The sequence below is a fragment of the Nicotiana tomentosiformis genome, chromosome 12 (genome assembly GCF_000390325.3).
Source record: "Nicotiana tomentosiformis chromosome 12, ASM39032v3, whole genome shotgun sequence".
NCBI classification, from domain to species: Eukaryota; Viridiplantae; Streptophyta; class Magnoliopsida; order Solanales; family Solanaceae; genus Nicotiana; species Nicotiana tomentosiformis.
Window position 1 is genome coordinate 58470075 of NC_090823.1, and position 14189 is coordinate 58484263.

The 14189-nt window shown below is 36.7% G+C and overlaps 1 long non-coding RNA gene across 1 annotated transcript; it reads right to left on the reverse strand.

Moving 5' to 3' along the window:
- Window positions 1-11606: 11606 nt before the first annotated feature.
- LOC104115989 (uncharacterized) lies at window positions 11607-13680 on the reverse strand. The gene is made up of 2 exons (XR_690738.4): window positions 13243-13680; window positions 11607-11936 (listed from the first exon to the last, which is right to left on the reverse strand). It is a non-coding gene; the product is annotated as an uncharacterized lncRNA (long non-coding RNA).
- Window positions 13681-14189: the final 509 nt, after the last annotated feature.

Here is a 14189-nt window from a genome sequence, read left to right on the forward strand (position 1 = left end):
GGGATCAACCACGGGTACGTGCGTGGTAAGATGGAATAGTGATTTGGTGGCTTGGAAACAATTCTTGGCACGTTCGAGGACGAATATATGTTTAAGTGGGGGAGGATGTAACGACCCGGCCGGTCTTTTCGAGAGTTATAGCCCCGCTCCCCCATTTCCTGCTTCTTTTTGTGTTCTTCAGCTATATTATGATATACCGAGTTAGTTGGTTCGAGTCCGGAGTAGTTTCGGAGTGAATTGAGACACTTAGTCTCTTTATTAGAAGCTTAAGTTGGAAAAGTAAATCGGATATTGACTTATGTGTAAACGATCTCGGATTTGAATTTTGATGGTTCTGTTAGCTCCGTTAGGTGATTTTGGACTTAGGAGTGCGTCCGAAATGTGCTTTGGAGGTTAGTAGTGTAATTATGCTTGAATTGGCGAAAGTTGGTAATTTGGCGATTATGGTCGGCAGTGGAAAATTCGATATCGGGGTCGGAATGGATTTTCGGAAATAGGAGTAGGTTCTTGGTGTTATTTGTGACGTGTGTGTAAAATTTGAGGTCATTCGGACGTGGTTTTGTAAGTTTCGACATCGTTTGTGGAATTCTAAAGTTTAGAAGTTCTTAGGCTTGAATTCGAGGGTAATTTAATGTTTTCATGTTGTATTCAGTGATTCGAAGGCTCGACTAAGTTTGTATGATGTTATGTGACGAGTTGGTATGTTTGGTTGAGGTCCCGAGGGCCTCGGAGTGGTTCTGGGATGTTAATGGAAGGTTTGGAACTTGGAAAATGCAGTTGAACTGCTACTGCTGGTGTTTTCCGCACCTACAGAGAGGGAACCGCAGGTGCGCGGCCGTAGAAGCGCATGGGAGGTCGCAGATGCTGACAGTGTTGAGTTGGACTGGAACCGCAGGTGCGAGAAGGGGTCGCATCTGTGAGCCCGCAGATGCGAGGCTGAGTCGCAGATGCAGAAGTGAGGAGTTGGTTGATTTTCGCATAAGCGGAGGGAGAGGCGCAGGTGTGCTATCGCAGGTGCGGTATTTGGCCGCATATGCGAAACCTGGGATTTTAAGTGAGTTCCGCACCTGCTATGGAAATTCCGCAGGTGCGGCATCACAGAAGCGGAAAAAGGGACCGCAGGTGTGGTTTCACTGTGCAAAAAGTATAAATAGAGGACTACGAGATTTTTCCTCATTTCCACCATTTTAACTCGGACTTTGGAGCTTCTGAGGTGATTTTTGAAGGGGATTCAAGGAAATTCACTGAGGTATGTCCCTTGAGCCTAAGTACCCTTAGATATGGTGTTTTCCCGTTGATTTCTCATCTAATTAGTGAGGTTTTGAAGTGACAATTGGGGGTTAGGGCTTGGGGATTTTGGAGAGTGTAATTTGGGGATTTGAGGGACCAAACGATGTCGGATTTTGATAAATTTTGTATGGTTAGACTCGTCAGTGAATGGGATTTCGGGTTTTATGATTTTTGTTGCATTCCGAGACGTGGGCTCGTGGGGCCGTGTTTGAGTCGATTTCGGATTTTGGCTATAATTTGGTATTTTGCTTGTGGAATTGATTCCTTTAGCCTATATTGATCGTATTGTATTACTTGTGGCTAGATTCGGGACGTTTGGAGGCAGAATTGAGAGGCAAGGGCATTCCGGAATAGGACTTTGCTTGGTTTGAGGTAAGTAACACTTTCAAACTTGGTTCTGAGGGTTTGAAACCCCGAACTTTGTGCTATACGATTGGTATTGAGGTGACGCACATGCCAAGTGACGGCGTGCGAGCGTGCACCATGAAAAAATGTGGCTTGGTTGATTCCGTGGCAGTGTATAGTGACTCTATTTTGTTGATATCCGTGTTTTCATCTTGTAATAAAGTAATTGAGCTGTCAATCATGCTACATATCATGTTTAGGCTTTATGTCGGTACTGTTGGGACCCCTAGTGGTCGTTTCTTGCGGTCATCTCACTAATTTCATTGATATTATGTACTAAGTCATGTTCATGCATTTTATATCATATCTTCGTCTCAGTTGTTATTTAGTGATACATCATATCATTGTTTCGGGCTAGTTCTCATGATATTATGTGCCCGTGAGTGAGACTAGAGAGACTGATGACTGAGTGAGGATGAGAGCCTGATTATGAGTGACAGTTATGGGATCGGGCTGGACGCCGCAGCGGTTATACTAATTTTGTGATAGCGCTTGGGCTGTAGGAGCCCCTCCGGAGACTATACACACCCCCAGTGAGCGCGGTTGATATTAGTGAGGGATGGATCTTCCCTAGATATGTATCTTGTCCAAAGTACTTGATACTTGGAGATGGATCTTCTCCACAGGGCTGGATTGGCCTTCCTCGGTACTGGGTGACTTATAGTCAGTGATGTATATGTTCTGGGATGGATCTTCCCTGGGCCGTATGGGCCATATACAGTACCGAGTGGTTAAGCATTCGAGAGTGTGAGCACATGAGGCTGACAGCATGGTGCATCACATACAGCATGTGCATTGGCATGTAGAGATAGCACAGTTATACTCTTTACATTGTTCGGATATGGTTCACTTTACTGTTTGAGTTGCCTATTTAATTTGAAAGCATGCCTACGTTTCTGTTTAGTTATTTCTATTTTATCTGTACCGGTTGAGTTCGTCACTACCTTTCAATCCAAAGTTTGGACTTGTTATTTACTGAGTTGGATGTACTCACGTTACTCCCTGCACCTCGTGTGCAGATCCAGGCGTTTTGGTCATGGCGGCGGTTGCTAATTGCGGCTTCAGAGTTCGGAGACTACCAAGGTAGCTGCACGGCATTCGTATTCCTTGACTCTCCTCTTTTATCACCAGTTATATAGTGGACTGTATTCTAATTTAGACGATCATGTACTCTATGACACCCTGGTTTTGGGATGGACTGTATCATATTTTGGATATTTCTATTTTTCAAAAGGCCTTCCTAAATTATTAAATTGCTTCCGTCTTTATGTTCAATGATTTTTCTGTGCTGGGATATTGAGTTGTGGCTTGCCTAGTTCTACGATAGGCGCCATCACGACGGGGTAAGTTTTGGGTCGTGACACTGTGCGTCCCAAGGTGACGTATAATGAATATGAGACTTGTTAATCATGATTTAAATGAGTTTAAAGTCATAATATAACTATATATGATGTTTGGATAAAAAATATAAAGTTTGAAAAAAATCGGATTTAAGTTGCGGAAAAACTTGACTAAGGATTTGCCTTGTAACAGAGCTTTGTAAGAAATAAATTTTTTGTGTTATATGAGGTCTTTTTGAGACATATTATACACCAAATAGAAGGTCTTGGAATTTAGTTTTCAACGCACTTAACCGTTCGTTCATACGACATCCGGATAAAACAATATAAGCGTCGGAAATGGGCTAATGCGAGGGTGCCAAGCTAGCACCTCTTTGACTTTTCAAAAGTTGATATATAGGTCTTAACTCGTGTCTCTCTTCATTTTTACATAGAACCCGACCAAATAACACCATAAAACCTATCCTTGAGCTCTCTAATAGGGTTTCAAAGAATACTAACATCCCGGTTACGAAATCGAGAAGCGATAACATCAGAACGATCCCTACGACGTAAGTATCATTATACCGCCTCTCTTTTTTCTTTGTAGTTCGAGTTTTGTAAGGTACTTCATAGTTGATAAATGTTTAATTTCTGTATTTAAGTATTTAAATATCAAGAAAGTTTGATAAATAGGTTTCCTAATAGTTAGAACTCACGAGACGGTGATCGGAAGCCGTGAGTCCAAACATTTTCCACTTTTAGTGGACTGTTTTGTAGTCCACTCATATTGGCCTATTGTGCTTTTGATTTATGGAGCTTGGAAGGATAAAAGGGCGTATAGAAATGCCACATGTGGTAGGGTAGTAGGTTGGTCGCTCGTCGTTGCAGTTTTAGGCTAATTTATAACTTGTTGATTGGGTGTGTTATGGTATATTTGGGGTTTTTGTTGTATTGAAGGTTCTGAATTGTATTTAAGTTTGTTTTGATTTGCTGATTGTATTATGTTTGTATCTCACCTATAGTAGGCTTGAGGGAGCAGTAAAATCAGGGGAAATGGTGCCCGTTTTATTTTAGAATCGAGTTATCGTTTGAGATACGTAATATACTAGCACCATCTAAGTGGTACATGTATTTCTTTGTTATTGGGTTGGCGCGCTAGTTATCATAATCTTGTTGTTGAGTTGCATTGACGACTTGAGGTATGTTAAGGCTATCCCTTCTTTCCTTTTGGCATTATCCATATAATACAACGAAACGAGTAAGCACACAACTTTCATAAATGATTCTATTCTTAGAAGTACTAGGGTTTCATAGGTTCTGGATTCCCCATATGTCCTACTATCATATCGCCTGTTCATGGGTCTCATGACATTCCGAGAGATCTTATTGACTTACTTCATTATGCATTGCATCCATTTATATATGTATATTGACCCATGACCAGATGGCGTTATATACGCATATAGAATATGTATATGGGGTATGGGGAAAGGTTATGGCATTATATACGCACTACCACCTAATCAGCTAGTATACGTTTATGACTTTGCCCACAGAGGCTGAGATGATATGATGGGATGCCCTCATAGGCTTGTTGATCAATTTTTATACATTCACTATATATATATATATATATATATATATATATATATATATATATATATATATATATATATATATATATATATGCATGATATGACATTTATACGCATATGCATGACATTATAAATGTTTCATAATTCACAGAGCTATCCAGACTTACAGGTTGAGTCCTTTACTCCATGTTTTTTCATGTCTGTTATATATTAATTTTTATGCCTTACATACTCGGTACATTATTCGTACTGACACACCTATTGCCTGGGGGCCTGCGCTTCATGCCCGCAGGTGTAGGTAGACAGGCTGACGTTCCCCCATCTTACGATCCATGCTCAGCGAGAGTTGGTGTGCTCCATTTGATTCGGAGCTGCTATTGTATTTTGGTACGATACTTTTGTATAAATATGGGTATGATGGGTTCCAGTCTCATCCTTTATACAGTTGTACACTCTGTTAGAGGTCTGTAGACAGTTATGTATAGTTGGATAGTATGTGGCCTTGTCGGCTCGCCCTACCGTATTCCGTATATATATATATATATATATATATATATATATATATATATATATATATATATATATATATGTATATATATATCTTTTGGGCATCTTTTCCCACGTATGTTGTTCATATGAATCAGTAGTTTATTTCTATATGTTATGCATGACTTACACTTATTTCAAGTTTATATCTTAGACGAATGCTTAGGGGTGTTCGATAGGTAGAACTTGGGTACTCGTCACGGCCTATCGGTTTGGGTCGTGAAAAAACCTATCGGGGCACCACTAGTCGAAAGTGAGTCGTGAAACTGATGTAAAGAATTAACACAAATAAGCCCGACTTCAGAGCCCGTAGGAATAACAAAAGGAATGATTAGATCAGTTTGATAGATCAGGCCGGTGAGTCCAAAATGCATGTCATGATCATTAAGGCTAGTTACCTTATTCAAAAAAAAAACAAAGCCTCTTCCTTCTTTATAAAAAAAATTAAAAAAAAAAAAAACCTCTTCCTTCTTTCCTTCTTGATGAGGGCATCTTTTGTTAATATTATTTCTTCGCATCATGATGTCTTTTTCTTTGAGTCAGTCTTTTTCAAAACAAGCAAGAAAAGATTTCAAAATCTGCTACCAGCTTTTCAGCTGCACAAAGTAAATTTGGCCAGCACACTCAGTTATTACAGTCGGCATGTCTTGATTATTTGTGCGGTACAAAGGTTCCCCAGAAAGATATTTATGTCTGCCTACTTGTCAAAAGCAAGCAAAGAAAAGACCGCAAGATTGATTACGGGTTCCCTGTAATACTGAACAGAGACTATGAAGTGTGCACATCATGCAAAAGGCGCATACCCAGTTGCAATTCTCTCTGACAAACAAATTGCTCAAAAAGCGAGAAGCCGTTTAAGATATCAGAAATGGTCACCTAAGAAAAGATCTCCAGTTGGGATGAGGTTGATTGAACCACAAATACAAATGGTACTAGGTGTGAAACAATCAGGATTGATATGGAGCAAAAGACTCTTGAAAGCAACAACAAAGTTTTCCATCAGCGCGGCCAACTACCAATGCAGTCGGTCTTCCAAAGTTGGATGATCACAAAGTCAAGCTGCTAAAGACATCAAGACCACAAATCGACCGCCACTTTTGAAACCCACAAAAATTTTCTTTGTTTGAAACAGGAACAAAGCAGTGCAAGAAAAGTGGTTCAAAAAAAAGGGAAAAGAAAAGAGATAAAAAAATGAAAAAAAGGATGAAAAATGAAAAAAAAAAAAAAAAAGAAAAGAAAAAGAAGAGAAGAGAAGAGAAGAGATGTCAAAGGGAAGTTTCTCAAATATTTGCCTTTAATTGTCTTGCTAATATACATAAAATCATGCCATTGCTCTTTGCATTTTCCTCCTAGGGTAATGCATCCTAGTCTGATGGAATTTTCTCCTAATAAAAAATCTTAGTCTGAGAAATTTTTTCCTAAGATAAATAAAACCTAGTTTGATGAATTTTCTCATAGGATAGAAATCTTAGTGTGATGAATCTTTCTCCTAAGATTAAAAAAAATAAAGAAAGAAAAAACATAGTTGGATAAATCTTTCTCCTAGGATAAACGTCTTAGTCTGATGAATCTTTCTCCTAAGATTAAACAAACTGTGCAACAACACACGAAAAAAATAAAATAAAAAAGGCAACCTCTCTTCTCTAGCTTGAACACACACAAATACACGAAAAGAGGTGGGGGGAAAACAGATCGAGATCGAGAGAGAGAAGAACGAAAAACAAAAACGATCTTCTCCCAAGTCACCGGTTTATTTTAAATCTCAAATTGAGGAAATTGACTCTGTTTTACGGTCCGCGAAACACAAAAGATTGGGTAAGAAATTCTATTAACCCGGGAGAAGGTGTGAGGCACTCCCAAGTTCTGTAGTTTTAGCGCAGTCGCTTTAATCATACCTTGTTTAACTAATTATTTAATTACGTATTTTAGAACCTATGTGTATTTTTCCTTTTACAGCTTTTATTTATGAATTTATCCTTGAAACGGATCACATGTGTGTAAATCCGTTTTATTTGGGCCGCTAAAATCATGTCACGCGTACGTGTACACAATCAATCACGCTTTATTAATTATCAAAATTGTTTGACCAAAATTGCGCGAACGCGTACTTTGATTTATTTTGGAAAGAATCATAATTTTGTCACGCGAACATATACACAATCACAATAATAAATTAGAACGCGCCTAAAGCATCCTATGATATTTGTGAAGTAATTATTTTTCTATGGCTCGAGTCTTTGAGATTGTTGTAGTAAAGGTCCAGATGTTGACAGTTGGAAAAAGATGTATGTTTTAACTTTAAGGAAGACTGGCAGCGTTGGTTGATCGAGCCAAATAGCAGCGTCTATTAGACTTTGCTTTTTACGTGGGCAGATTTGGATATAATGGATATTTTATGGGCTGGTTTGGGTCATAAAAAATAAGGAAACTTTACGTAAGTATCACAATTTAAAAGAAATGTAATAAATTTGTAGCATGAAATCCAATATTATAGTTATGACAGGAAAATATTTATATTTGTAGCACACACTTCCATTAAAATAGGAATATTAATTATTAATCTCTAAACATAAGCAATTTGAATAGAAAGTTAATAATTCTTTGTACAAAAATCATGCCTTTTTTTCTCTTTATCTATTAGCTTTTCTTCTTTTTCTTCATCTTCTTAATTTTATTTTCTGCCGAAACTAATATATTTTCTAAATTTATTCCATTCGTTTTCTTTTTAATTATCTTTCTTAAGTTTTTCTCTTCCTTCTTTCTTTCTTTCTTTCTTAACATAAATATATTACTTTGATAATAATATACGTTAATATATACAAAACATATATAAAAAATATATATATTGAATTAACACATATAAAATATACAAAACATATACATAAAAAATACATCTTCAATTAAGATGACACTTAGATATGTGAAATATACATAAAATGTATATGTTAAATTTATTTAAGATGGCATATAAATATACAAAATATATATATATATATATATATATATATATATATATATATATATATATAAAATACATCCTGAATTGTCACGACCCAAAATTCCCACCGTCAGGATCATGATGGCGCCTAACATTTCACTTGCTAACGTTAGAGAATCATTAAACCAATCCTTATTCAATTCAGTAAATAACAGCAAATAAGCTAAAATAAAATACAGCGAGTGCGGAATAATATAAAAACTTCATTAATTACTACCACCCCGATCTAGAGTCACAATTCACGAACTTTTAGGATTTACAACAAGTAAAAGTCTGAAAGAAATACAATTGTTTGAACGAAAGAGACAGTAAAGAAAAAAAACAGAAAAGATAGACGCGGACTTCAAGGTCTGCGAACGCCAACAGATTTACCTTGAGTCTCCGATGAACCAGACCGAGCTGCTACGCCTCTCGATCAGCTGGGACAAATACCAAAATCTGCACAGGAAGTACAGAGTGCAGTATCAGTACAACCGACCCCATGTACTGATAAGTATCGAGCCTAACCTCGATGAAATAGTGACGAGGCTATGAAAAGACACCTACATAACAAACATGTGCAATTTAACATTATATGTACAAATAACAGCTAAACATGTACTATTGGGAGGGAGAAACATGCTGAGGGGAATACGAGATAGAGAGCTACAATAGAATGGTAACTTGAACCGCCAATATACTATGGACCAATAAGAACAAGTAAACACAGTAAAGAAAAAATGTACGGTATCACCCTTCGTGCTTTTACTCTCAACCTCACCATAAAATCAATAGAAACGATACGGCAACACCCTTCGTGCATTAACTCTCATAACATTGCACAGCATCACCCTTCATGCATTAACACTCACAATATGGCACGGCATCACCCTTCGTGCATTAACACTCACAATATGAAACGGCATCACCCTTCGTGTATTAACACTCACAATATGGCACGACATCACCCTTCGTGCATTAACACTCCCCTTTACCATAATACAATGAATAAATAACAACAGAGAGATAGAATAACAAGTACAAGCCTTACTTCAACATTTGGTTCCACAATATCAACCTCAACTTCGGAATCAATACTCAATTATCACCAGAAGATCCGTAAATATGATAAGAACGATCAATTTAACAATACTAGTCTAAACATGGATAATATGAATAAAGGAAGCTATAATTGCAAGAAACCAAGCCCCGTCTGCATGCTTTAACCCGACTACAATGCATAAGTACTTGTCACCTCACATATACGAGGTTCCCCAATATTTAAACATGTAGCAAATAGACAAACAAGTCGTATTCCCTCAAGTCAAGGTTAACCATGACACTTATCTCGCTCCGAAGACCAAACTCAAAGATCAGCCACGACTTTTTCTTTCAAACAAGCCTCCGAACAAATAGAATCTAGCAATTTACGAACCAAACGATTCAATTTAAGCCTTAGGAACTACCCACGATTGTAAAGAATTAAATTTAGGCCATTATTGAAAAAGTCAACAAAACTACAAAAGTCAACACCCGGGCCCGCTTGGTCCAAACCCGAAATTTGGACCAAAATTCGATTACCCATTCATCCCAAGCCCGGTTATGTAATTTATTTTGGAATCCGACCTCAATTTGAGGTCTAAATCCCCATGTTTTTCAAAAATCCCTAATTCTACCCAAACCCCCCAATTTCTACCATGAAAACTTTAGATTTTAGGTTGAAATTTTAGGAAAAGTAGTGAAAGATTGAAAGAAACTAGTTTAGAATCACTTACCAATGATTTGGGGAAGAAAAGTTCTCTGGAAAATTTTCTCTAGGGTTCTTGAGTTTGCAAATTTAAAGAATGAACCAAAAATCCCGTCTAAGTCATATTTGATCAGGTGCAAATGTCGCATTTGCTACCCGGGGTTCGCAAATGTGAACCCCGTAAATGCGAAGCTCTCCACACTTCTGCTTTCTTCGCAAATGAGAAGAATGGTTCGCAATTACGAACAATGATCTCCGCAAATGTGACCATTTGATCGCATTTGCGATCACTGTCTCCCCATGTCCCTCTTCGCAAATGCCAAGCTTTGTTCGCAAATACGAACTCAGGCCTTCCAAGCTACTCTTCGCAAATGCGATGAGTAGCTCGCAAATGCGAACCCTTCAGTGGTCGCAATTGCGATGATTGACCTCGCAATTGCGAGGTCTGAGGCCTGCAATAAAACTGAAGCACACCAGCAATGCTCTAAGTCCAATTTTCACTCTGTAGCCTATTCGAAACTGTAGGCCTGCAATAACACCTAGAAGTATGAATCGAACACCAAAATCAAATAAAATTTTCAAGAAACTTTAGAATTTCTATATTAACAACTGGACGTACGAATCACGTCAAACCAACTCCGTTTCTCATCAAATTCGACAGCAAATCATAAATATTATAGTGGACCTGTACCGGACTCCGAAACTAAAATACGGACCCGGTATCAACAAAACCAAACCTCAGTTAATTTTTAAAATCCATTAAACTTTCAGATTTTCAATTTTCAACAAAAATTCATAATTCGAGATGGAGACTTCCGAATTCGATTTCGGGCATATGTCCAGGTCCCATATTTCGACACGGACCCACTGCGACCGTCAAAATACGGATCCGGATCCGTTTACTCAAAACGTTGACCGAAGTCAACTCAAATTAATTTTTAAGTCTAAAATTTCATATTTTTCTTAGTTTTTAACATATAAGCCTTCCGAAGAACACCTGGATTGTACACGCAAATTGAGGAAGGCTAAAATAAGGTTTTTGAGACCTCGAAACACAGAATTAGGTTCTGAAACCTAAGATGACCTACATCACAAGAATTAAAATGGCACTTGACATATAAAATATATTTGATATATAAATTAAAAATACATCTTAAAATAAGATGGCACTTCACAAATAAATATACAAAAATTATATATATAAAAATATATTCTGAATTAAAGTGATACTTAATATACAACGTAAAAAGATGTATAAATCAATACATCTTGAATTTAGGTGGCATTCACATATGCATCAAATTTTAAAAAATGGAGTGAAGAAGATGAATGTTGGGCTTAATTTTTATAATATGCTAATAATGAGAAAAAAGTGCTTTTTATGGAATAAATAATAAATGATTCTATTTTTTTTAAATAATAGTTAAAAAGGATCAAGTGTGTAAAAAAAACTTTAAAAGATAATAACAATTTGAAAAAAACCTAAACTCATGTGTCGGCCTATTACAAAAACAAAGAGCCATTTTATTAATATAAAGTGTGAGCCTGACAAAATCGGGCTTGGCAGCCCCCTTTATTGCCATAAATTAAACTTCAATCCATAAGGTGTTCCAAAGTGGGCCTGAATAGTGGCCAGACCCAAAACTTTGCAAGAAAACAATAACTACTGAAACAAACAGGTTCTTCTACAAAAATGAAATTCAGCATGCAATCAGCTTAACAAATGCCAGGAAGAATTATATCTATACTTCACTACCACAGTTAAGCATTTCAACAGATATAAACACTAAACTCATACTGAATTGCTATACAACAGCGTTCCATGGTTTGAAATAACTATCAATCTACTGACTCGACACAACTACATTCACTAATGATGAACCAGATTATTACATTTCTGTACTAGGAACTATACTAAACTAGAATTAAACTATTACACAAATGACCACTTTCAAGTGGTGGAACTTTAAAAAATCAGGCCAAGCACTGGTCAGATTTCTAAATTCGTCACCAACACTTTTGGCGTGTTACTTCTTAAACCACAAACCACAAACCTACAGGGAAATTGCAGAACTTCATGCGTAAGGAATCCATCAATAGCAACTCAAAATTTTGACAAACAAAGATAAAAATAAAACAAAATAGATTTCCTGATTGTTTCTTATTATTATTCAAATTTCTAGTATGGTTTTAGGCATTCATCACATCAGGTACTTCAAACCGAACTCACACTTGCAGTCAAATATGAAAGAGCATTCAGTATACATGTAAATGAACAGACAACTGAGATTTCATAGCAATATGATATTCAAATAGTGATTAAATTATTTGAGACCACAAGCACATACCTTAACAGTAGTAGTGCAACTTAGAATAGGCAAATAAGGCTAGAGAAAGGAAAACTGGAGCTCAGCAAGAGTAGAAGCGTCAGATTCAACAACACTTTAACACCAAAATAGCATCTATGAACCCAGAAAATGAAACAACCAGCCACAGACTTGAGCAAACACATAAATCGTTTCTCTATTCTGTTTTCCTTTTGTTTTCTCTTTTTTTTTGGAATTTTCTGCTTAAGATCTCAGATTTAGAAGTTTTTTGATTTCTCAGAAGCTTTCTGCGAGTGTATTCTTTTAGAGGAAAGCAGGGTGAATACACCTCTGTGTGAAGGAGTGTGAGGTATCTTTTATAGAGTGTAGGAGGGTGTCCTATATGAGGGAAAATGGGAGGGAATATATGGAATGTCAGCTGAAAATCAGGGGATGAGGCATCTTTTTTTTCAACCAAAATGGACAGCTGTTCTATTTTCAGATGTTTATCTAATTTTCAGCATCTTTTCCTTAATAAATTTGGACAACTGTCGTCCATCATCCAGAAGCTTCTTCTTATTTTCCAGCTCTTTTTACTTTTGTTTTTACCTCTTTTTCACCCCAAGTTTTATCTAATTATACTTTAATCCCTTCTAATACCTCTAACAATTCTTAACAGCTCAACAAAAGATTCCTTACTTTCTATCTCTCTCAACCCCCTCTTTTTAGACCTAAATACCAACGTAGGGCAATTAACAAGACTAGTCTAATTAAACAAAAAACAGCTGAGATACAATTAATTAGAGGAATAAAAGAAACAAGAATGGGGAAAGAATTATGCTATTCAAAACAGAAAATACTTACAACCTAAAAATTTTTTGATGATTAACCTAAAGTAATTAACTAATCAAAGTCATGCAATTAAACTATTAATTAAATTATGCAAACACATAATCAAATGACATCAAATCCTAACATGCTGACAAGTAAAAAAAAAAAGATCAAAACTCGTAAAAACCGAAGAAAAGGAAACAAAAAAAGGACACAAGATTACCTAAAACATAACAAGAAGGCCTTGTGCCAAACGTTTAGTCAACCACTAAGTCTGAATACTTTTGAAATGAGCCGAAAGTAACGTCAATCGATTGTTCTGGTTGAGAACAAACAATTAATGTGAGTTTCAACTCGAATTGTGTTCTCAAAACTTCAAGAATTGAAAAAGGTGGAACTAGGTTTTTTGGGGTTCTTGGATCTGGAAATTACGGATTTTGGGGAGGTTTCTAGAGAAATTGATAGGGGATTACATATTAGGAGGAATGGGGAGTGTAGGATAAAGATTTGGGGGTGCTTGGGGTGGTGACCACCAGTGTGGATTTTAGGGCGGCTAGGGTTCGCTAGAGAGAGAAGGACTAGGGTTAGGAGATGGAAGTGAGTTGATCTCTAAGGGTTTAAGAGGGTTATTCAGACAGATTTAAGGGGAGGAGGAGCTTAGTTCCTGACCGTAGGATTTGATCAAATGAACGGCCAGGATTACACGTTACTAAAAAGGCGTCGTTTGGGGTGTTAGGGAGCTAAACCGGATTCGGTTTATGGAGATTGGGCTGGGCAGTGTGGGGTTTGTGGGCAATTGGGCCAACTGAAATTGCTTTGGCCCAAATTCGAAATAAAACCAAGCAAAGCCTTTCCTTTCTTTCTTTCTTTTTCGTTGATTTTTTAAATCTTAAACAAATTAAATAAAATCCAAAATTAAATCCTAACTTAGTCTAATTTTTAAAATTAACCTTACTTATTTATTTTTCATTAACTTAACACTAATTAATTTAAAACTAAAAGCTAAAACGTAAATATGACCATTGTATTTTTGTGATTTTCACTTGCTAATGCACTTAATTAACATAATTAAATCTTAAATGCAATTAAGATCTACATGCTATGAGGTGAATAGTTGAACATTGTTTTAATGATTTTCTATGGTTTTAAAATGCACAAAAATGCAACTAA